This window comes from Somniosus microcephalus, chromosome 20 (genome assembly GCF_052327205.1).
Source record: "Somniosus microcephalus isolate GS21.2 chromosome 20, FLI_Smic_1.0, whole genome shotgun sequence".
In the NCBI taxonomy this organism is placed as follows: domain Eukaryota; kingdom Metazoa; phylum Chordata; class Chondrichthyes; order Squaliformes; family Somniosidae; genus Somniosus; species Somniosus microcephalus.
In genome coordinates, this window is record NC_141006.1 from 32,333,393 (window position 1) to 32,358,240 (window position 24,848).

The following is a 24,848-nucleotide window of genomic DNA, read 5'->3' on the forward strand; positions in this document are numbered from 1 at the left end:
CATGTGTGTGGCCAGAAAGGGCCATGGGTGCATACTGACAGATGGCCATTGGCGCATCATTGCAGCAGGGTGCCCGAAGTCAGCTGCAGATGGAGGGAAGCACAAGTTTGGTAAACCATCACTCACCCTAACGATCCGTGTGAGGTCATTGAATTTCTTCCTGCACTGAACAGGGGTCCTGGTCGCCATGCTGCTGGAATTCACCCTCACAGCAACCTCCCTCCAAGATCGTCGATAAGCCTTCTGATTTGGCCTCTTGCCATTATCCGGGTACAGGACTTCTCAACGGTGTTCAACTGCAGCCACCAAGTGGTCCAGAGCCTCAGTGCTGAAGCGCTCTGCTTTCTGCCTACCCTTCTCCATAATGCACAAGTTTCTAACGCCAGACAAGGGCGAGCGCCGAATCTGAGGCCTTCAGGGCGTTGGGTGTTTAAGCTCAGTCTGACTGACCCGCCCCTTTAAGAGCTGGCCGGCGCCTGTAGGTCTCGTGCTTTCCCGTAATTGAGTTCACCTGCGCTGCGCCCGTCCGCATCGATATTGAGTAGCGCCTGACCTTTTGCGCCTTAAGAGCACCGTGCAATGGCTTATTTAGCGTCTCAATCCCCTTTGGGGGCGATGCAACCCAATATCGCGCCAGGCGGCAATAACTTTCGTCTGGCTATAAACTTAGTGCATCGCCAGTTCTAACGCCTCAAGCGGGGCTATACCCAATTTCTAGGCCAAAGTCTTTGGGAGAGTGCCCCAAAAAGCACCCACCTGTAGATGTTCAGAAGAGATGATTTTGTTCTTCCCTCCTTCCAAACAGTTGGTGGTTGTTGGTTGTTTCTCTCCCCTCTCTCCCTCTCCTGAAGTTGAGGCCAATTTGGGGAGGCAGTATTGGAAAGGCCTCTCCCCTGGTTGGTGTTGTTGCTGGCCTCCTTTCTCCTTCTCCTCCTCTGTCCTATCTCTCCAGGCACCTCAGTTGCTGTGATGATGGTGGAGGAGGTGGAGGTGGTGGTCTATCATTCTCCTCCTCTTCCTGGTCAGGAGACCACCACTTTCCACTCTCCACTCTCTTGGTTTGGCTGCTCCTTCTCCTCCTGCTGACTGAGGCAGCTGCACAGCCAGAAATGCACTGAAGACTCTTAGTGATTGAGGCTCAGGGCTGAACTGGGATACACTTTGCTCTGCAGGGTTTATATACTGGTGTGGTCACCACCGGTACTACAATGTAAAGGAGCCATCAAAAAGTAGTCCATCACCTTAAGGTAGCCTCTTAAGGTGGTACAGGTTACATACACTACATGCTCAGTCATGTTGAGGAAGCTCATCCTCTGCCTGTAAACCCTGTGTTGGGGGTATCTCCTGCGGCGAGGTGTAGCCCTGTGCTGACGTCTTCTGCCCTGTGCACCATCAGGTGGGTGAGCAGGAGGTTGGCGCTCGTGTTGTTGGTGCTGCTGTTGTGCCTCATTCTGCTGCTGCCGCGGCTGGTCTTCCTCCAATTCTGAGGACCAAGATGAGTGGGTATAAATGGTTCCCATTCCGCTGGTATATATCTCAGTTGAGGAATAGATGTTATAAGCACTCAGTCAATGTGGGGAGAGGGTTTTCCAAGGAGGTCACAGTGCATATGGATCTCAGCTAACCACTTACAAGCTCAGTAGACCTGCAAAATGTGTTCCAACACCTCAAAAAACAAAGTTCTGCCATCTGAACGTCAGCCATGTTACAGGTCCGCTTTTATGCTGCAGGAGCAGCTGTCAAGAGTTCAGGTAGTTGCTGAACCCGGCACAATCAGCTGGCGTGTTTTGCGAACGATGGGCAACACGCTGAAAAAGTCCTAAAATGGGAAGAGCCTGGTAAAATCGGATTATGTAGGCAGTTAACAAGCTGTTAACTGCCTTAAGTGCCTCTCCCACTGCTTGCTGTCGGGTCTGATCGGGACTCCCAGAGCCGACACTTGGCAAAGTTGCGTGGAGGCGGGATGACGGCGGGTTCCAAACCCGCCGTCAATCAAAATGAATTTAACCTCTGACCCGCCTCCAAACCCGCCCTCTGAGCGCCGGCAAAATCGCGGCTGTGGAATTGTCCTGTATATGGGCACTAAGAACGTTTTGACCAGGAATATATGCAAACCTACTTATATTTATGATTGAATCCCAGGAATTTTATTTTTAATATCTTTCACACTATGCTGCCAGATGCCATTTTTAATATTTTTTTTAAACTTAAAAAATTGGAAATGAATCCCATGATTCCCAAAAGATACCACATATTGGCCCAGATATTCCGATCCCTACGTGAGTGTACGCACTGTGTACCCACCCATAGGGACATCGGAAATACCAGTTTCAGGCAGGCACAGTGCATGCATCCCTGGAGACAGGCCTCTGCGGGTGGATAGTTCCGCTTTTTGGAGACCCTCTGCCCGCAGAAAACCCTTACAATTCTTACGCCTGGTAAAAGTAGGGGCGTAAGGCCTGCTTTTACCAGGATAAGAGTTGAAAAAGAGTTAAAAAAAAAAATTTTCACTGATGTATCATTTAAAAATACTTTAAAAAAAAGTAAATTTATTTTTAGCCCCGTAAAAAACTTTAATTATTTTTTTCAGAAAATTTAATTTTTGTTTAAAATATTTAATTTATTGTAATTTCAAGTCATTTTAAAAATGTGATTTAAAAAAAAAATATTTAAAGTTTTACAGTGTTTTTGGGGTGATCTCCATTCATCTATTTGACAGGTCTTCCTGTCAAGTGTATAAAGGGAGATTCCCTTCTTTGATTGGCTCTCCATGGCCCACGTGATCCTAGGGATGCTTGCATTTCCAATGTCCATACATAGGCCCTGCACACTTGGAGTTCGAGAGGCCCAGGAGCGGAAGTGTGTGCATCCCGGGAGCCCTCCGGTAAGGGCATAGATATTTTCCGATTGGAGGCTTCCGCACGTGGGAAACATAGAAACATAGAAGATAGGAGCAGGAGTAGGCCATTCGGCCCCTCGAGCCTGCTCCGCCATTTAATGAGATCATGGCTGATCATCCAAATTCAGTACCCTGTCCCTGCTTTCTCCCCATATCCCTTGATCCCTTTAGCCTTAAGAAATATATCCAACTCCTTCTTGAATATATTTAATGAATTGGCCTCAACTGCCTTTTGTGGTAGAGAATTCCACAGTTTCACCACTCTCTGGGTGAAGAAATTCCTCCTCATCTCTGTCCTAAATGGCTTACCCCTTATCTTTAGACTGTGACCCCTGGTTCTGGACTCCCCTGCCATCGGGAACATCCTTCCTGCATCTAGTCTGTCTAGTCCTGTTAGAATTTTATAAGTTTCAATGAGATCACCTCTCATTCTTCTAAACTTCAGCAAATATAAGCCCAATCGACCCAATCTCTCCTCATACATAATTCTTGCCATCCCAGGTATCAGTCTGGTGAATCTTCGCTGCACTCCCTCCATGGCAAGGACATCCTTCCTCAGATAAGCTGACCAAAACTGCACACAATACCCAAGGTGTGGTCTCACCAAGGCCCTGTACAACTGCAGCAAGACATCCTTGCTCCTGTACTCCGATCGGAAAATACGGCCCATTAACAGAAGCAGCTCCATTTGTGGCCAATGATATCCTTCCAAAACAGGCCAGGTTCAACTAACAGGAGATAATTTAAGGTGTCAAACAGAGCTGGCCATATTTGGGACCATGGAAAGTGGTCCTCTGAGAAGGGGGGTCAAGCACAGTGTTGGGGTTAAAGTAGGAATCTTTCTCTCTATCTTCAATCTGCTGCTATAACTAACGTAAGGTTAAGATAAAGTGGAAAATGTATATATTTTTCCCCATAACTGACATCCTACTCTTTAAAGAAATCTAGAGAAAATAAAATCTCCAAGGATTCATGTGTAAAAAAAACTACTATAAGAGCACTCAGCACCTCTTACATCATAGGAATGCACAAAGCCTCAAAGCTGACAGTAGCCTCAGACATTTCCCCCGATTGCCTGACTTTTAGATTGGTGTTAGGGATATGGGTATGACGGGCAGAATGTGGACTAAATATACCAGAATGGAATGTTATTTTAAAGTGATGCATTGCTTCTTCCTATTGTGCAGATTTAGTTCATTAATTATCTTTTACATATAGCTATAAACATTCTTGTTATAGGCAGGAAATGGTTACAAAGCTACAGAATTGCTAACCTGGAAAATACTCTGGCAATTTGACCAGCTCCAACAATGCAGTTGTTTCTTTCTTAAGTCAAACTTCAAAGATATTGCTGGAACAGACGTCACCTGACTGGGGCCTTCCTTCTGGCGGCCTGGGAACAGTCCTTCGCTTGCGATGCCAAACGCAGAGCAAGTCAGCCAGCCAGCTGTCCGTCAGCCGTTTTACCCTACTTAACTTTCCTCTAACTTGAGGTGAAAACTTCATGATTTGTTGAAAGCCGTTTAACTAATTTATATCCTGTGACAAACCAATAACACATTGTTGCCCACTGCAGTATACTGTATTACACTAGTTTGCGTACCATGCTACAGTTATGAACAAAAAAGCAAAACAAAAATGGAACAGTGAGCCACAGTTAAAAGTGATGAGGTTTTAAAGTTTTCTTGCTGGCATCCGCCTGTGTGTGGTGGTGCCATCATACCAATACCGTGTATTGCGGTATGTTACCAGCAGTAGTCATGTAGGATATCTGGTAATTACCAAAGCCTGCCTTTCAGCATGCAATTAAACGCAGCTGTAACGAATTACCACCCAATGACTGAAGCACTATTTAAGAAAATGACTGGGAGGTCGATCTGATTATTTTCCACATTTGTAACCTCATACTCCAGGTGCACTATGGCCCAGAAATTCGGGTCTCCATGGGTGAGTACGCACGGGGTACTCACCCGTAGGCCCAATGGAAGTGCCGGTTTCGTGCATGCACTGCGCATGCGCGGGAAACCGGAACTTCCGTTCCCTTAAAGGAAGGGGTTCAGAGGTTGAACGCTTGCGCCGGGGAGGCAGCGCGTGCGCATCGAACTTACGTTTTTTTGCAGGTTTCTCCGGGAGGTTAAGTCGCCAGGAGTTACACATGTAAAAAGCAGGCGCAAGGCCTACTTTTAACAAGGTAAGTGGTGAATTAATTAAAATTAAAACATTTTTTCCACAGGTTTATTATTTTTAAATACTTTAAAGAAAGGTAAGTTTATTTTTAGCCCCGTTAGAAAATGTAATACATTTTTTCAAAAATTTAAATTATTGTTTAAAATAGTTATTTTAGGTAATTTATAGTTATTTTAAAAATGTGATGCTTTTAAAAAAAATTATTTGAAGTTTTAGTGATATTTTGGGGCTTATGGCCTAGAAATTCGGTGGGTTGCACCACCAGTTAGCACCTAAAGAGGGCACTCAGTGGCTTTAGCGCCACTGGCCACGCCTCCCGCGATATTTAGCGGGGCGCTAATGGCGGCGTTAGCCTGTAGCGCTGCGCCGCCACCGATGACGTCATCGGTGTGCGCAGTGCCCTGCTACTGCCCCGATCGTGATATTTGGTCGCGCCCCCCGCTGTAACGCCGGTCGCAAATCGCGACCGGTCCACGGGGCCTACCTGTGGCGGTAGTGCCGCAAATTAAGGTGGAGGTGCGGGGCGGCCATTTTTTTCGGTGGCCACCTGCCAGCACCTCCTCGCGCCGCCGTCCCCGGCCTCCTGATCCCCGCCCCCGGGCAGTGCCGGCTGTGTCCCGAGAGCCCGACACTTCTCCTCGGTGCCGGGCTCTTTTGCCGGCACTCGCGATCGGTCATCGTGCTGGTGCAGGCCCCTCCCCCTTAAGAAGGGGAGGAAGGCCTGCAGTACCGCAGCGCGCTGTGCTGCAGCGTGTGGCGCTGCGGCACGTTGCACTGCGATATTCAGTTTCAGCGCCCCAAGAGGGACGCGGGGCACCTCGAGCAGCGCCCCGCGTCCCTCTTGGGGCGCTCAAACTGAATTTCCGGCGGGCGCAAGCGGCTCCGCCCGGAGCGGTAATTCCAGCGCCCAGGTTTGAGGCGCCACCAAATTTCTAGGCCATAGTATTTATAGTTTTGACAGCTCTTCCTGTCAATTTTATGAATGGGCATTTCCCTGCTACCATTGGCTCTCCATGGCCCACGTGATCCCAGGGGACGCTTCGAACTAACTGCGCCCCTGGGATACGCAAGCACTGCGCACCGGCAGCTGGAGCAGGCCCAGGATCGGAATCCCACTCGGGCCCACAGCTCAACAGCCGGCGCGCTAGGTAAGTGCAGGTTGGGGGCCTGCACCCGCGGGAAGCCTCCGACCCGAATTTCTGGGCCAATATGTTTCAACTGAAGTAGATTTAAACTCCATCAACACGCACTCAAGACGGCTCCACATTTGTGCAGAGTGTGTGCTTTGCATGATAAAGGAGCACATCTGAAAGGCGTGAATCTGGAAGAGAAGAAGTTTTACATAGAATTTCCAGCACGGAAACAGGCCATTTGGCCCAGCAGGTCTATACCAGTGTTTATGCTCCACACGAACCTCGCCCACCTTATTTCATCTCGCCCTATCAACACAACCTTTTATTCCTTTCTCTCTTGTATAGTTACCTGCTTTCCCCTTAAATACAGCTGTGTTACTCGCCTCAACTATTCCTTGTGGAAGCGAGCTCCACTCTCTGAGTAAAGACGTTCCTCCTAAATTCCCTATTGGATGTATTAGTGACTATCTAACATTTATGGCCCCTAGTTTTGGACTCGCCCACAAGTGGAACCATCTTCTCTACATCTACCGTATTGAATCCCTTCATAATTTTAAAGACCTCTATCAGGTCACCTTTCAGCCTTCTCTTTTCCAGAGAGAATAGCCCCAGCCTGTGAAGCCTTTTCTGATAGTTATAACCGCTCAGTTCCAGTTTCATCCTTGTAAATCTTTTTTGCACCTTCTCCAGTGCCTCTATATCCTTTTTGTAATATGGAGACCAGAACTGAGTGTGGTCTAACGAAGGTTCTATGTAACTTTAACATAACTTTGTTTTTGAATTCTATTCCTCTAGAAATAAACCACAGTGCATTTGTTATGGCCTTGTTAACCCGTGTTGCTACTTTTAATGATTTGTGAATCTGAACCCTAGATCCCTTTGCTCCTCTATTCCATTTAGACTCTTATTTTCCAAGGAGTAGGCAGCCTCCTATTTCTCCTACCAAAATGCACCACCTCACACTTACCTATATTTACAGATATAGGCATACAACCAACTACTTAATCTTGAGAGAGTAGCTGTATCTGGGTCAATTCCAGCTCGGAAAAAACACTTTTGCTGGCATCTCTGGCATGCTGGATACTGACCTATGATCACTTTTGTCTTACTACTCATAAGTGCATTGCCTATAACTGCAGCTATGAATTTTTATGTTGCAGGCTCTTTGTAGGTACCAAAGGATGTCCACACCGACCATAGAGCACATATACCAGAAACGCTGTTTACGGAGGTCACGGTCCATCATCAAAGACCCTACCCACCCCAGCCACAGTCTGTTCACCCTCCTGCCATCTGGGAGACGCTACAGATGCATTCGCACCCGTACGACCAGATTTAGGAACAGCTTCTTTCCCAGGGCTGTCATCCTACTGAACTCCACAAATAAACTCTAAAGCCTGCACATCTGCCAATGCACTTTATTATGGTTATGTTTATGTTAATGTATTACAAGCCAAATGTATGTTGAATGTTTAAATGTCTTAATCTAAATGTATACTCTCGGGAGCCGCAAGCCTACATTTCGTTGTACTGCACTTGTGCACTAACAATGACAATAAAGTTGATTATTATTATTATTACACTGGTATCTCACAGTTAATGATATTCAAATGGGCTAATCATGTAGATCTCCAGCCTGGGTTGTTTTCCAAAATCTAAAAAGCAAGTTGTGGCAACACAATAATAGATCCTTGTATGAGTGCGCCATTGGGAGTTCAAATGGACATTTGAGCATTAAGCCTCAATACCATATCATACATCAACCTGAAGGGTGGATATTCTTTGAATACGTAGGTGATATCATCGCTCATGATATCTTCTGACAGCTATATTGAGTCAGCACCTGACTCCTTTATTTAAAGTCAATCCATTATATCGGAGTTTTTTTTACAAGATAACTGCTAAGGGCCCCAAAAAAAAGAAAGAAAAAGACTTACATTTCTATAGCGCCTTTCACAACCTCAGGATGTCCCAAAGTGCTTTACAGCCAATGACGTACTTTTGAAGTGTATTCACTGTTGTAATGTAGGAAACAGGCAGTCAATTTGCGCACAGCAAGCTCCCACAAACATCAATATGATAATGACCAGATTATGTTTTTTTTTAAGTGATGTTGATTGAGGGATAAATATATATTTTTTTGGCCAGGACACCGGGGATAACTCCACTGCTCTTCTTCAAAGTAGTGCCCTGGGAGCTTTTATGTCCACCTGAGAAAGCAGACAGAGCCTCAGTTTAATGTCTCATCTGAAAGACACCACCTCCGACAGTGCAGCACTCCCTCAGTACTGCACTGGGAGTGTCGGTCAGGATTTTTGTGCTCAAGTCTCAGGAGTGGGACGTGAACCCACAACCTTCTGACTCAGAGGTGAGAGTGCTACCAACTTTTTTTTTCACTTTTTGTTTTATTTATTGAACATTAAAAACATTTACAACATCGTGATCATTCCTTTGTATCATACAAATCCATTCCGCCACTCTGCACAGCCATTCCTCCACCACATATTAACATCAAAACCTGAAGTTTAATTTGTTTCCCGTAACATATTATACTTTAAAAATTGATCATAAAATACCATCTTTAAATTCCTTTCTTAATAAAACATCCACAGAGCCTTATAATGATCTTTTAGCTTATATTTAAAATACTCTTTTAGGTTTATTTTTCTCCCCTTCAAAAACAGAGCATTCCTTCTTTGCACAATCACGAATCTAGCCAAACTGAACATTAAATTAATCGCCGCACCGCTAGACTTGGGCAGACTGTCCTGCAATCCCCATTTTCAAATTGAGTCCCACGGGATTCCCATTCTCACTCTTTGGTCCCCACCCAGCAAAAAAAACCTCACACAACTGTTGAATATAGTACTTAAAAAACTGAGGACATAACACCAGTAAATGGGACCGAGTCTCATCCTGTGTCCCAAACACTGGGCAAGTTGCCACCTCCACTGGTCCAATCTTACATAAGACCGTCATGGTAACAATCCGGTTATGAGTCAATTTGAAATCCAGTTCTATCCACTCTGGACATTTAAAATTCACCCACACTCCCTTCCAAATCCTGTTGAAGTCCAGCTGTGGGTATATACTCTGCCAAAACTCCTGACTAGCAGGTGTCTTGAATCTCCATTCTCCAAATACCCCATAGAAATCTCGAGTATTACAGTTGTCAAATTGGACCAACTCTTCCCCTTTCTCCAGCAGAAAGCTTGGAAAAGCGGGATGCATTTTACATCCTTTGGAGATTTGCGCATTTATTTCTTCCATCCAATTCTGTTGCATTGTCCTCACAATCTTCTCATACATGATCATATTTGCTTTTTCCTCTACCTCCTGATCCTCCTCCCAAACCATACCCGTCACTACTGCTTCCGGCAACCAACCTGGAATTACCTCATATAATACATCTTTCACATATATAATGCCAGCTTTTGTAAAAGTTTGATTAAATAATACCTTTCCTTCAATGCTGACTCACCTGTTCAAAAATAAGGGCTGTTCTAAAAATTCCTCAGCACCCTTGGGCATAAACTGCACACTTTTTAAAAATTGGGCCCAAGTCTCTACAACCCCCTTATAAAACCTAGGGAGAGGTTTAATCGATTTCAAAAACATATTATTGTATTCCATATAAAATATCCCCTGCCCTCCTATCCCAATTCGTTTTAAAAAATGCTCAAAACAACTCTTCCAAAAACTTGTATTTGACTTCTGAAGAAATCTCTTCACCCATTTGATTCTAAAGGATTTTTTCTTTTTTTTTTATTTGTTCATGGGATTTGGGCATTGCTGACAAGGCCAGCATTTATTACCCATCCCTAATTGCCCCTGGAGAAGGTGGTGGTGAGCCACCTTCTTGAACCGCTGCAGTCCGTCTGGTGAAGGTACTCCCACAGTGCTGTTAGGGAGGGAGTTCCAGGATTTTGACCCATCGATGATGAAGGAACGGTGATATACTTCCAAATCAAGATGGTGTGTGACTTGGAGGGGATCAGTATCTGGGAAATTGAGTCCTCCCTGATTTCTCCGTCCAATTATGGTATTGTAAGCAACCAAGGCTGGTTTCCCTTCCCATAAAAACCTCACACAAGCCTTTCAGATGGACTTTTCCACCCACTCAGGAATATCCTCCACTGTCAATAAGTACCATAGTTTAGAAAGCAGGAAAGCTGACAACACTGTCGCTCTTCCTTGCACTTTCAACCACCTTCTTTCCCATCTTCCCAAAATCTTTTTAATTTTCTTAACCTTCGGTTCCCAATTTAATTGATCCACTTCATCCCTGTCCTTCTTGCACCCATTATGCACCCCCAGAACTTCCAAAGCCTCCACCACCTTAAAGGGGCTGTCCTCCAACCACTCCCACCCTACCCCTTCCCACAATGAGGCATTGGGACTTACTATAATTCACTCTGGCTCCTGAAGCTCTATAATACTCCTCCACTACTCCTTGAGAGAGGGTGCAGAAAAGATTTACGAGAATGATTCCAGGGATGAGTGACTTATGTTACATGGATAGACTAGAGAAGCTGGGGTTGTTCTCCTTAGAGCAGAGAAGGTTGAGAGGAGATTTGATAGAGGTATTCAAAATCATGAGGGATCTAGACACAGAGTAGATAGAGAGAAACTGTTCCCATTGGCAGAAGGGTCGAGCACCAGAGGACACAGATTCAAGGTGATTGGCAAAAAAAACAAAGGCGACATGAGGAAAAACTTTTTTATGTAGCGAGTGGTTAGGATCTGGAAGGCACTGCCTGAAAGGGTGGTGGAGGCAGACTCAATTGTGGCTTTCAAAAGGGAATTGGATAAGTGCCTGAGGGAAAAAATTTGCAGGGCCACTGGGAAAGGGCAGGGGGAGTGGAAATGCTCTTGCAGAGAGCCGGCACGGGCTTGATGTGCCGAATGTCCTTCTTCTGTGTTGTAACCATTCTATGATTCTATGGGGGTGATTTTGTGAATGGAGGTGGGACTGCTGCTTGTCGGGTTTCAGTCCCGCCTCCATCGACTTGTGGCCAACCCACGCTATTTTCCCTTGATTGACCTTGTTAAGCCCGCCCAGCGGGTTTAGCAGGCCAATTAAGGGAAAGCCGGTTGCAGAGCACGTCAACGTATGACGTGTCATCTGTCAAAAATTTTTGACAGATGAATTGTCATAGTTTGGCAGCTCTGTGAAGCTGTCAAACATTGACAATCTCTGAATTTGTCCTAACCCTAACCCTCATTAACCTTCTTTCTTTTTACAGAATTGAGATGTTTGTTGCATCTGAGAATGCAACGGACATCTCTCATCTGCAACACGGATGTGCGAGACTCTCCGTATAGAAGCCGACTGACGCCTGCAGGAAGAAACAAAGGTAAGTACACTTTTAAAAACACTTAGGACTTACCTCAGATACTCACCTCTACACTGTTGCACCCATCACTCACCTTCACACCACATTTTTGCACCCCCCGACCCCCGCAGACCCAGTACTTGCCTCGCTGACCCTGGCGGGTTTTGGTGCCATCAGGAAGCCTGCACTTGTGAGGGCAAAAACAGGATAATCCTATTTTCTGCCTGTTAACTACCTATTAACAGGCAGTTAATAGGCTTTAATCCCTTCCCACCTCCAAGGAGATGGGACCCGGCGCGGGATGGCTACCCGCCTCCTGGGAAGATAGCATGGAGGCGGGTTGGGGCGGGTTTGCCACCCGCCCCCAAATACTGCCATTTTCCTGGCAGTCCCGCCCCCATACCCGTCTCTTCGGGGCTGGCAAAATCGCCCCCTATGATTCTACGATTCTACTCCCATAGCTTTCCTCACTGACTCCCCATCTCTCAACATTAAGGTTGTGTCATCTGCATATTGGTTTATCACTGACACCTGCCCAAAACTGGGAACCGCAATCCCAACTACACCTTTTTCTTTTCGCATCATGTAACCTAATGGTTCTGCTACCAATGTGTACAACAATGGGGACAGGGGACACCTCTGTCTTACCTACCTCTGCATTGGAAAATATTTGGCTAAAAATCCATTACATTTAATACAGCTAAATATGTTTGAATAAAAAATCTTTATCCACTCAATGAAATTTTTCCTGAAACCAAATGCTTCCAAAACCATCAATAAAAACTCATGAGAGACCCCATCAAAGGCTTTCTCTTGATCTATCTTTAATACATAAGCTTCCCTCCCACTCTCTTCCATGAGCTCTATCGCATCTCAGATTGAGACCACAGTGTCTGCGATGTCCTGGCTTACGACTCCATAGGACTGTGAGGGCAAAATCATCTGCGGCATCATCTGCTTCATATGATTTGCCATAACTCTCGCCAAGATCTTATAATCCACATTTAATAATGTGATGGGCCTCCAATTCTTTAGATCCCGTCTATCCCCTTTATTTTTATATAAGCTAAGCTTATGATACCTCTCCTCATAGATGGGGCCAGGCTTCCCTCAATTTTAATTTCCTTAAGAACTTCTAAGAGCAATGGACTTAAAATCTCTAAAAATTCTTTATAAAATTCTGCACTTAGTCCATCGGACCCTGGGCTTCCCCCCCCCCCCCGCCTTCATTCCACATTGCTACTTTTATTTCTGCTATTCCTACTTCTTTGTCACATATGCTTCTCTCACCCTCCTTTAAACCCTCTTCAATAAAAGCACTAACCTTCTCCATCGCCAATTTGGAAATGTCTTCTTTTGTATATAACTCTTGATAAAAGTTACTAGCCACCTCCAAGGCCTCCCCACTTTCATTAATGATCTTCTCTCCTACCTTCAACTCTCCAATTAATGATATCTACTGCCTCTTTCTCACTCCAACGCATCTTTGGCCTTTGCCCAGAGAATTGCCCGTTTGCATTTTTCAGCTTGCAATAATTCCCACTCTTCCTTTAAAACCACCCACTTAGTCTCTGCTCCCTTATCCCCTCCGTCAACTGCTTTACAGATAGCCGTGAACCTTCTGTTTATATTCTCTTCTCGATGCCGGTTAGCTGCTGCTCTCTTTCCCATAACGTACCAAAAAACTTTTACCTCATATTTGAAATTGTCCCACCAAACTCTTCTTTCTTTCAAGAATAAAGGTTCCTTCCGAGCATTCTTTATTATATTTAAAATTCCTTCTTTATAAGCCATTTCTTTCAGGTATTGATTGTTTAAAATCCACACCCCTGAACCGATCTTAACTCTTCTGTTGCTAATTCTAAAAACCAAAGCTGAGTGGTCACTAAAAAATACTTTTTTATAATAAAGTTTCATCACCTCAGAACCTAACCCTTCCCGCATTAACACAAAATCTGATGAAGGGTCATCGACCTGAAACATTAACTTTGTTTCTCTCTCCACAGATGCTGCCTGACCTGCTGAGTATTTCCAGCATTTTCTGTTTTTATTTAACACAAAATCTATTTGGCTCTGTTTAAAACATCACCCACCCAACCTCTTCTGGTATTAACAGGCAGTTAAGCGGCTTATCCCCATTTTACCCACACAAGTGCGGGCTTCCTGATGGCTGCGAATCTCGTCAGGGTCAGCGAGGCGAGCAGTGGGTCTGCAGGGGTGAGAGGGATTGAAAAGTGCACTGTGGAGGTGAGTGATGGGTGCAAGTGTGGAGAGATAAGTATGGGAGGTGAGTGTAAAGTGTTAGAAAAAGTTTACTTACCTTTGTTTCTTTCTGCAGGCTTCAACCCTTGGGGATCCGGAGGTGCCTCATCTCAATGGCAGAGATGACAGAATGGCTGCTGCATTCTCCGATGCAGGAGCCATCTGATTTCTGCTAAGGAGAGAGGTTTGGTAAGTCTTCAGTCCAAGGGCTTACCTTTGAATGGAGATTGTCAGTGTTTGACAGCTTCTCAAAGCTGTCAAACGATGACAATTCATCTGTCAAAATTTTTTGACAGATGAAACGTCATACGCTGACGTCCTCTGTCACCGGCTTTCCCTTAATTGGCTGGCCAAGCCCGCAGGGTGGGCTTAACAAGGTGATGTGCCAAATAACTGCCCGAATCCGAAGTTAAAGCTTAAGACTGAAGCCTTTTATTAAATAAGAATCATGGCAGAGTTAACAGAGTCCATCATCGACCGAGCCCTTGGTAGAACATACCAGAAGAGGGGCGGGGCCAGGGAGGAGCATTAGTGGTTCCCCCCGGTGGAACATTCCAGACATTACAAGTACAAGTACAAATATCAGAACACAGTTATTTCATCACATTCACCCCCTGCTATAGATTCAGTCTGTCAGGAGGTCTGATAATCCTCTGGGAACTACGTAACTCTTGCTGAGGCTCCTCCCGGAGTACTAACTCCGGTTCATTCAAATTCCCAGAATCATCAGTATTTTCCACACTGAGGGTTTGTGTCTCTGAAGGTCCAATACCACAATTGAAAACTCTACTCTCAGAGTCAAACTCTTTTCGAGCTCCAGCAGGTGCAAGATCTTTAATAGAGACCGTATCCTCTCGCCCATCCGAATATTGAATATACGCATACTGGGGATTAGCATGGAGGAGTTGTACTTCCTCCACCAGTGGATCAGTCTTGTGGCCTCTCACATGTCTGCGCAACAACACAGGGCCCGTGGTCGTCAACCATGTGGGTAACGATACTCCATTAGTAGCTTTTCTTGGAAAACTAAACATCCTTTCATGAGGGGTGGCATTCGTCGCTGTACACAAAAGAGACCTTATGGAATGCAGCACGTCTGGCAGGACATCCTGCCAGTGAGAGGTCGGCAGGCCTCGTGACTTCAGAGACAGTACGATAGCCTTCCACACTGTCGCATTTTCTTTCTCGACCTGCCCATTACCACGAGGGTTATAGCTGGTAGTTCTACTCGTTGTAATCCCCTTCGATAGCAAAAACTGTCATAATTCTTCGCTCATAAAGGAAGAACCCCTATCACTATGTATATAGTTAGGCATGCCGAACAAGGAAAACAGTTGGCAGAGGCATTTAATTACAACAGCACTAGTCACATCCGGACAGGGGATAACAAAAGGGAACCGAGAGTACTCGTCTATAATATTAAGAAAATAGACATTACGGTCGCTCGATGGAAGGGGACCTTTAAAATCGAGACTCAAACGCTCAAATGGTCGAGTTGCTTTAATAAGATGAGCTGGCTCGGACGGCTTATAGAAGCGGGGTTTGCATTCAGTACAAACATGACAGGTTCTGGTCATTGTCCGGACCTCCTCAATAGAGTAGGGTAGATTGTGGGACTTAATGAAGTGGTTCATTCTGGTAACCCCAGGGTGGCAGAGTGCGTCGTGGAGACTTTGAAGCTTATCTGTACCTAGACTAGCACATACTCCTCGTGACAAAGCATCCGATGGCTCATTAAATACATCAGGCCTGTACTGAATATCATAGTCATATGTTGACAGTTCTATTCGCCATCTTAAAATCTTATCATTTTTGATCTTGCCTCTCTGCTTAGTGTTGAACATAAAGGCCACAGATCGCTGGTCAGTAATGAGCGTAAAACGTTGGCCAGCGAGATAATGTCTCCAATACCTGACTGCTTCAATAATTGCCTGTGCCTCCTTTTCCACTGAAGAATGTCGAACTTCTGGTCCTTGCAATGTACGAGAGAAGAAAGCTACTGGTCTACCAGCTTGGTTAAGAGTTGCTGCCAACGCAAAATCAGATGCATCACTTTCCACTTGAAATGGGATCTTCTCATCCACGGCACATACCACTGCCTTCTCAATGTCCCGTTTGATATTAAGGAAAGCCTCCTGAGCTTCCGCCGATAGCGGAAAAGACGTTGACTTAATAAGAGGTCGGACTTTATCTGAGTAGCTAGCCACCCACTGGGCATAGTACGAGAAGAATCCCAGACACCTTAAAGCTTTTACAGTGTGAGGTAAAGGTAATTCCTTAAGTGGGCGTAATCTTTCAGGGTCTGGCCCGATTACCCTATTCTCCACAACGCAACCAAGAATACACAAACGTGTAGTATTGAAGGTACACTTGTTTTCGTTGTAGGTCAGGTTTAACCTCTTTGCAGTCTCTAGGAACTTCGCGAGATTTTGATCATGCTCCCGTTGGTCACGCCCACAGATGGTAACATTGTCCAGGTACGGGAATGTTGCTTCCAACGCGTATTCATCCACCATACGATCCATCTCCCGTTGGAAGACGGATACCCCATTCGTCACTCCAAAGGGCACCCGAAGGAATTGGAACAGGCGCCCATTAGCTTCGAAGGCCGTATAAGGTCGGTCTTCTATTTTGATGGGGAGTTGATGGTAGACAGACTTTAAATCAATGGTGGAGAACACACGGTACTGAGCCACCTGGTTCACCATCTCAGAAATACGAGGCAAAGGATAGGCGTCTAATTGGGTATACAAGTTTATAGTCTGGCTATAATCGACCACAAGTCTTTTCTTCTCATTAGTTTTAACCACCACCACCTGGGCACGCCACGGGCTACCACTGTGTTTGATGATTCCCTCCCGTTGAAGCTTTTCCACTTCCTCTTTTATAAATGTTTTATCTTCTGAACTATACCGTCGACTCTTAGTCGCTATAGGTCTACAATTAGGAGCAAGGTTCGCAAACAAAGAAGGAGGGCTTACGTTTAAAGTAGAAAGGCCGCAGACTATGAGCGGAGGCTGAGATCCACCATACTTAAGGGTAACGCTCTCATGCTGACACTGGAAGTCCAAACCTAATATTAAGTTCACACACAACTGAGGTAATATGAGGAGTTTAAAGTCCTTATGCTCCGTATCCTTAACGGTCAATGTGACTTTACAATAACCAGTTACCTCCGAAGTAAGGGATTTGGACGCCATCACAATTTAACTTCGAGTAGGATACACCTTCAATGAACAGGAGTTAACAAGGTTGGGGTGTATAAAACTTTCAGTACTGCCACAGTCTATCAAACACCCAGTAGGATGACCATTAATCTTAATGTCCATCATAGATTTTGACAAGGAACACAGTATGGTCTGGTCAACCGTAGCCGAGGCTAGAGTAAAACGATAGGCGGCAGCAGAGAAGACATCGGGTACAGGATTACCCTTACACACTTTACTAAAATGTCCCCGTTTCTTACATTTAAAACAGGTAGCCTCTCTGGCTGGGCAACTTTGCCTGGGGTGTTTAGATTGGCCACAAAAATAACACTTAGACCCATGGGGCACAGCCGCAATAATAGGATTAAGTGGGGGCTCCATTGGTGTTATGGATGCCTCCATACTCGGAACACACGAGGCTGAGAGAGATGCACGGGCTGATGCATACACTTCTGAATTCTTCTGGGCTACATCTAACGATCGAGCAGCAGCGACAACCGTTTTTAAAACTAACGAGTCATTCTCGAGGAGTCTCTGTCTAATATAATTAGATCGGAGGCCAGATATGAAAGAATCGCGGATGGCTTCTTCCTGATACACTATGGCAGAGACAGCCTTGTAGTTGCAACCCTTAGCCAAAGCCTTAAGGTCCTGCAGGAAATCGTCCAGAGATTCCTCGGGTAATTGCCTGCGAGTAGACAGGAGATACCTGGCGTATACTTCGTTAACCGACTTAATGTACTGGGCTTTAAGAGCTGCGAGGGCCTCTTCATATGTAGTAATATCTTCAATTATAGAGTAAGTTTGATGACTTACCAAGTTGGTTAGAAGACCCAACTTGTTAACCGTCGGATCGGTCGATGATGCGATGAAGTGTTCAAAACATCGGAGCCAATACGTAAATTTCTTCGACGCATCTGCCGAATGGGGATCGATATCCAGACGCTCTGGTTTCAAAAATCGATCCATCTTCCAAAAGTTGTTATTTAACAAAATTGATGTGCCAAATAACTGCCCGAATCCGAAGTTAAAGCTTAAGACTGAAGCCTTTTATTAAATAAGAATCATGGCAGAGTTAACAGAATCCATCATCGACCGAGCCCTTGGTAGAACATACCAGAAGAGGGGCGGGGCCAGGGAGGAGCATTAGTGGTTCCCCCCGGTGGAACATTCCAGACATTACAAGTACAAGTACAAATATCAGAACACAGTTATTTCATCACACAAGGTCAATCAAGGGAAAATAGCATGGGTTGGCCGGACGCCTTTGGGGGTGGGACTGAAACCCGACAACCAGCAGTCCCGGCCCCAACGCGCACCCATTGATAAAATCCACATGTCAGTGCCTTTAAAACACTGCAACAACTGCTGCAATTTCTTCTCACCCCTCAGTCCATTCACATTAATCGAGACCAATGTAATCATGGCTCCTAATAAAAGAAGTGTGCCTGATAATCCCCCCATCATTTAATCTCCGGCCCTTCCCTCCTCTCATGCTCCTTCCCAACTTTTCGGGCAGCTGTTGCTTTCTCCTGCAGCCTCCGGCTCTTTTTCACCTCCTGTTTGAACCTTCCCTGCAGTTTCAGCCTCTTCCTTACATTAGGTTTGGGCTGAGGAGCTGCTCCTTCTCCCTCCTTCTGCCCCTCACTAAACTTTCCCTTTCCACATGATGCCACCCCACCCCCCCCACTTCCATGTCTCTGTCCCCCTCTGACTCCTCACTTGTTGTATAAACGCATTAAAGCATAGAATCAGGCAGACAGGCTCATAACTGCGATGTTCACTTTATTGTGTAAAATGGCTGACTGCCGTTTTCCCGGATAATTCCCATAATGCAGTGCACATTACATTACCGTATTTACTGGTGTCAAACTCGCACATTACATTACCGTATTGACTGGTGTCAAACTCGCAATCAATACACGACATCACTCTTGAGCTCTTCTGCAACCTCCCGTCCCTGCACCCCGTCAGATACATAATCTCCCTTAGAGAGTCTTTCTACTATCAAGGTTTCTCCAACAGTTCCACTCCCTTCGGCCTCATCTCCACCGTTGACCCTTGCTCCCCTTTTCTTCTCTCTCTCTGGGTCTTCATGAATCTTGCTGCCTTCTGGCGTCTTTGTCTCCCCGCTCCCATCCTGCTGCCCCTTTAAGGCTCATGCCTCTTTGTCTTGCCCTCTCCTGCTTCCCGAGATGTCCGACTCCCTGTCTTTCTTTGGAGTACTTACCCTGCACCCCACTCCTGCCTCCGTTCCCCCTGCGCACACCAGATTTTTTAGGGAGAGTCGCGCCGTATTGTGGCTGTCTTTGTCATTTTCCACCGTACTTGGTGTGTTTTCTCTGCTCCGCAATTTTCTGCCTCTTCCTGCACTCTTTTCTCCTTCCATTCGTTGGCTGTGTCCTCCACCTGCTCCGCTCCTCCAGCCGCTCCACTCACACCTCCTGCTCCTTCTCCCATCTCCTTGTCACTCAAGGGGCTTCCTTCTGCCTCACACTCACAGTGGGTGGGGCCTTTGTGACACACCCCACAGCTCTCCGCCTTGCAGTTCCGAGCAATGTGTCCAGACTCGCCGCAGTTATAAAAGTACAAGTCTGAACAGCTTCCTACAAGATGGTCGTGTCCAAGACAATAATAACAAACCTTCACCTGGTTATCATGCAGTTCCTGGAAGTACTGCACTCCTTCCATTGTCTTGAACTTCATGCTATACTGCAGTGACTTCACCCCCTCTGGGAACCGCATCTTTACGTAACGGGTTCCATCTGCTACCCGCATTCCTGGATAGTAACTCCTCTTTATTGCAAAACAAATTTTAATGTCCCACATCTCCAACTTTTTTATTAGCACATCGTTCTCAATATAAACTGGCAGGTTTAAGAATGAGACCACCACCTCTTCAGAGATACCTCCAAGAACTTATCTCCAACTTTCAAACTCAGTAAAAGTCTTTCCACCTCTTCTTGGCCACTGACCGTCACCTCGAACCCAACATTCGGCTTTGGTCGGCAGGCAAAGCAGCTACCCTCACCACAGTCCTCATGTCCCACCTGGATAATATCCCAAGCTCGTATCTCCTTATCCTCGCACTGAACCACCACCGTGTTTTCTTTACCAAACCTCCTGGGGTCCCAGCCCAAATCGTTGGGCCTTTCTTCCTCCCTTCCCCCAACATTGCGTCCCCTGATTAAATTCATCCTGAGAACATTGTCCTCTGAGGGGCCCAACTCCGGACCCCTCAGCAGCGATCTGGCTGCTGTTTAAGGACCAAAAATGCCCTAAAACCTGAAAAAAAAAACCCAGCACCAACTCTTTACAAACTCACTCCAACTCCCTGCAGTAATCAGGCAACCAGCAGCACCTGCTCACTCCTAGCCCCTCCCACCTAGAGAGTGCTACCCACTGAGCCACAGCTGACACATGCAGAACTCCTGCACATCTTCTCCCTTGCACTCTTCTGTTCGTCACTGAGAATTCTCCTGGCAGCGGGTTAGCTCCTTTTGTTGTGAGGAATTACATTCATCTGCTCAGTAAGACTGAATTAACCCAAGATATTGAGGCACGTGTTATGTGGCAGAGCATTGCAAATCTGTTAAATGCTCACGTCTCTGAATGAAGCCACCATGGAAATGAAAGTGGATGAACATTAGACTCTGGCCAAACAATAAATTGGTGAACATCAAGTCTTTCATGAAGAGCCAAAGGAAATGGTCCAAGGTATAGTGAATGGCTGATTAACATCCAATTCCTCAAACCAGTGGTTTACACTGCCAAGGTAGGATAAAGTATAGTCAAAGGTCATAGCATCAATCCAAGCACCTAAGGGCAAGTCAACAGATATCAACTTGAAGGGATAATTACTAGTCCTAGCCCCTTTAGGGCTACCCCAGATCAGGTGTATTCCTCAGACGTTCACTTCCAACTAAAGTTTGAAGTAGCCGTATCCTAAAGACGCTTAATTGAGTCTAAAGTTTCGGACTATCTCTCCCTAAAGGAAAGGAACAACCTGAAAATGTTACCGTCCTCCAGATAGCACTTTTAATAAGTTTAGCTAGACTGTAATGTTCCGGATATTATGAGGGTCCGGAAAACTTCCCCAGAATTCTGCAACTCCTCACCAAAGAGTGTACAGAGATTGAGTTTGCGAGTTTGATACAGAAGTATTATGTGAGACAATTCTAAAAATATATAGATTTATTAAAGAACTGTTGGTGAGTCAATCGCAACATTAACAGTTCCAAAAAGAGAAAGCTTCACAATCTTATTATCAGAGATCCTTATTCTCAAATCTTAACTTCGCTACAGTTTTACAGTTCTTAAAGTTTATTCGAGATATCCACCAAAATCAAATACAGTACTGTTGATCCCCGAGGTTGTAGACTTACAGAGCCTGCCTCTGAAACTGAGAATCGCTTTGCCCCTTTACAGCGAGTCTACTATCCCATTTGAGAGTTCAATATTTATACCCTTTTCCAGTGGTATCTCCTTTAAGGTTTTCTGCTGATGTAAGCTAATTATCTCTAGTTATTTTTCTGCTGACCCCTGCAATTCTTACAGTCACTTCAGCTGGTAGCATTACAGAATTATGTCTCTACTCTAGGTGTCCTAAGCTTACCATAAAAAACGGTGTAACAGCAGGTGCATTTTATTTGATGTCATTTCTACTAAGGCCTTCTGTTTGTGCCTCTTTACGAAGTGTAAATTAGAACACCTTAACCAGGGTGATCTATACAATTCTTAGTCACCTCAGCTGGCAGTATTACAGAATCATGTCTCTCCTCTAGGTGTTCTAAGTTTAACATAAAAATGGTGTGACGGCAAGTGTTTCTTTTACTTGATGTCATTTTTACAAAGGCATATGTTTCTTAATTTTGTGTGCTTCTTTACGAAGTGTAAATTAGAACACCTTAACCAGGATGATCTATTGTCTTGTTCTGAAAGATTCAGACTGTCAGGAGCCTTTAACCTTCTGTTTCAATAAGGTTATTGATTCAGTGTCAACAACTATCTTATCTCAATAGCCTGAATGCTGTTACAGCTTCTCCATAGTTAGGTTTCTAGATTTCCAGACCCAGTTTGTCATGTTTTAATACGGCCAGAATTCTTTCATAGAATGGTGTATTTTTCTGATTAGGTTCTATGGCTTATTCTGTCACAAACTTCTGTTTCCTTACAAGTATAACAATAATAATTGCACAATCAATTCATACAGTCAACCTCTATTCACTATCCCCAGGGAAAACTTACTCTGAGTGCCAAATGTAAGGAAATCAAAAGCAGTTTCCTTATGCACACCACACATAGGAAATCTACTCCTCCCACATTTCCGTATATTAAGTAGGTGTGGCTCGAAGAGAGCGAGTCATTTAATACGCCGCTGAAAGACAAATGGCAGAAACTGACTCACAGACTTAAATGAATGGCCTGTCTCTGATAATTCAAAAAGGAGCACAAGTTTAATCGTGTGGAAAATCCAGCTTTTAAGCACGATATCATTTATCTCATCATCAAATATATTAGCCGAAAGCACTGACATGGGCACTGTGGCCGAATCTACCGAAGATATAGTGAACTTTCAAATGTGATAAGGAAGTTAACGGAAGATGTTACCACTATTAAGTAATAGAATCCATACTGACATTTTGGACAGTCATCCTTTAAAATGAAAACTCTAGTACTACCTTGTAACATTTCAAATAGTAATTAGTTTCTTCTTTGCAGATGTAATGGCTCGATGCAAAAATTCACACGCTCCTTCAGGCAGCCAGATATCTCTCCAGCGTGATGAATTAGATTCCACCTTATTCTTAATGGTACAGATGAAGCATCCTGCTCATCCACTGGCAAGGAAAGAACATCTCCTACACTGAAAGTAGCTCGGAGAGCAAGGGTTGGACTGTAATGTAGTCGGAAAGAGCTATTGATAATGATGTGGAGGGTGAGAATGATGCTATTCCATTAATTTTGAGTTTGTAATCTGGCCAACTTTCAATGGGCAGGCATAGATTGATTAAACAACAGGGTAATGGGGCTCTTACACTCAGGTGTATGAGCTAGTGTTGCAAGAGATTTGTGCTGTTACTCTGCTTAAAGAACTTGTCAGATAATTGTTTTTTTATACATTTCTGGGCTTATTCTTCTTTCTTCACAAGTGGAGGAGTCTTCAGAAGCGATGCTGGCCGAGAAGTCCTCCAGTGGCCACGGCATTCATCCAACAATTTCTTCACAATTTAAAAGGTGTGAGGTGTGCAGCAGGGGATAGCCACGGAACCAAGCAAATGCACCTGTAACAGAAAACCCAAGCCACAGGAGCTTGGTGACGACAAAGGTGATGGGGATGTGGGTCTTAGTGTGAGGGAGTTCACGGATCATGGGATTCTGGATGACTTATCGTTTATGAATGGTAGAAGTAGGCAAACGGAATGTTGAAGAAGTCCCGCCATGGGGTGATAAAAGTGCAGATTAGGGATTTGGTGGTGGAGGAGAAGAAGGTGGGCGATGTTACGGAGGTGATAGAAAGTGGTTGAGGTGACAGCTGAGCTTGGAGCTGAGCAACAAGCCAAGGTTTCAAACTGTGTTAACCCTGTGCTGGCAGCTGGAAAGGGAGAAGGAGGTGAGGTTGGAGGTACATAGGTGTTTTGCAGGAGCTGAGGGGGAGGCCTTCAGTTTTGCCAACGCTGAGCTGCCTTATCCAGGTAATAATGTCAGATAAGCTGTTGGAGATGGTGGAGGAGTAGCATGGACAAAATCTGCATATTTCAAAAGGTTTCTATTAGCCAAATGCTTTTAAATTAATCAAACATGTATCAAAATTCTTCCACACATTCAAACACATCCTGGATTATGTCCTGTCTTTTTTTTCCCTTCACTTTCTTTCCTGTCCTGACTCTGCATTCCATTAAAGAAATAAATCTCAGCTCCGTGTTTTCTGTCGCTCAGTCTCGGAGCTGCCTCTGTATATTTCATAAACACATAAAACTGGTCTTAATGGATCTCAACAGCTCACAGAATGTTTGTACAACACTGGTGGAGTAAATTTGCATGAGGTGCACAAAATGGCTGCTTATCCTCCAATTAGCACAGCCACAAAGCCTAAAAACTGCAGTGTGCGATTGAATGCACAGAATCAAGAGCAAAAAAGCTACTTAAGCTTAAATCTACAGGGAAATGCATTTGCATAAGTAGCACTTGGCCAGTGGATGAGAGAAAGTACTGCCCTAACCTGAATGTATCGGTATGCATTATGATTCTGTCTTAATAATATGATGTTGTTCTTATAGTTATATTGTACTTCAGCTTCATAATAACCCTTGTTGGATGATAAAGGAATAACAACTGGAACTGTTAGAATTAAAAATAAACTTGCTTTCAGGTCAAGATTCAGCAGAATAAGTTTTACTGACAACCTCTACCTTGCAGACTGACCTACTTCTCCAGTCGGGTTTTAAAACAGTTGTTCTTAATTGAAATATTGAAGAAACATCTGTAAATTCTCATACCCAAACTGATATGTCATTACACTCTCCATTTTCAATTCCGTATAATGATAAGATGTGTCAATTGATGCTGATATTGTGATGTTGCAGGTTTTATTCAGGACATCTGCAAAGAAAGAAATAGGTCTTCACCTGACAGAACAGAACTTTCCTGTCTAACTCGAGTTCAAATCCACAGTTATTTCAGTCTCAAGACTTACAGTAAATCCGTTTCTTACTCCAGTAATATGCATTCTCCCTGGTCTTTATATAATGGCCCAGAAATTCAGGTCAGGGGCTTCCTGCGGGTGCAAACCCCCGACCTGCACTTACCTAGCGCGCCGGCTGCT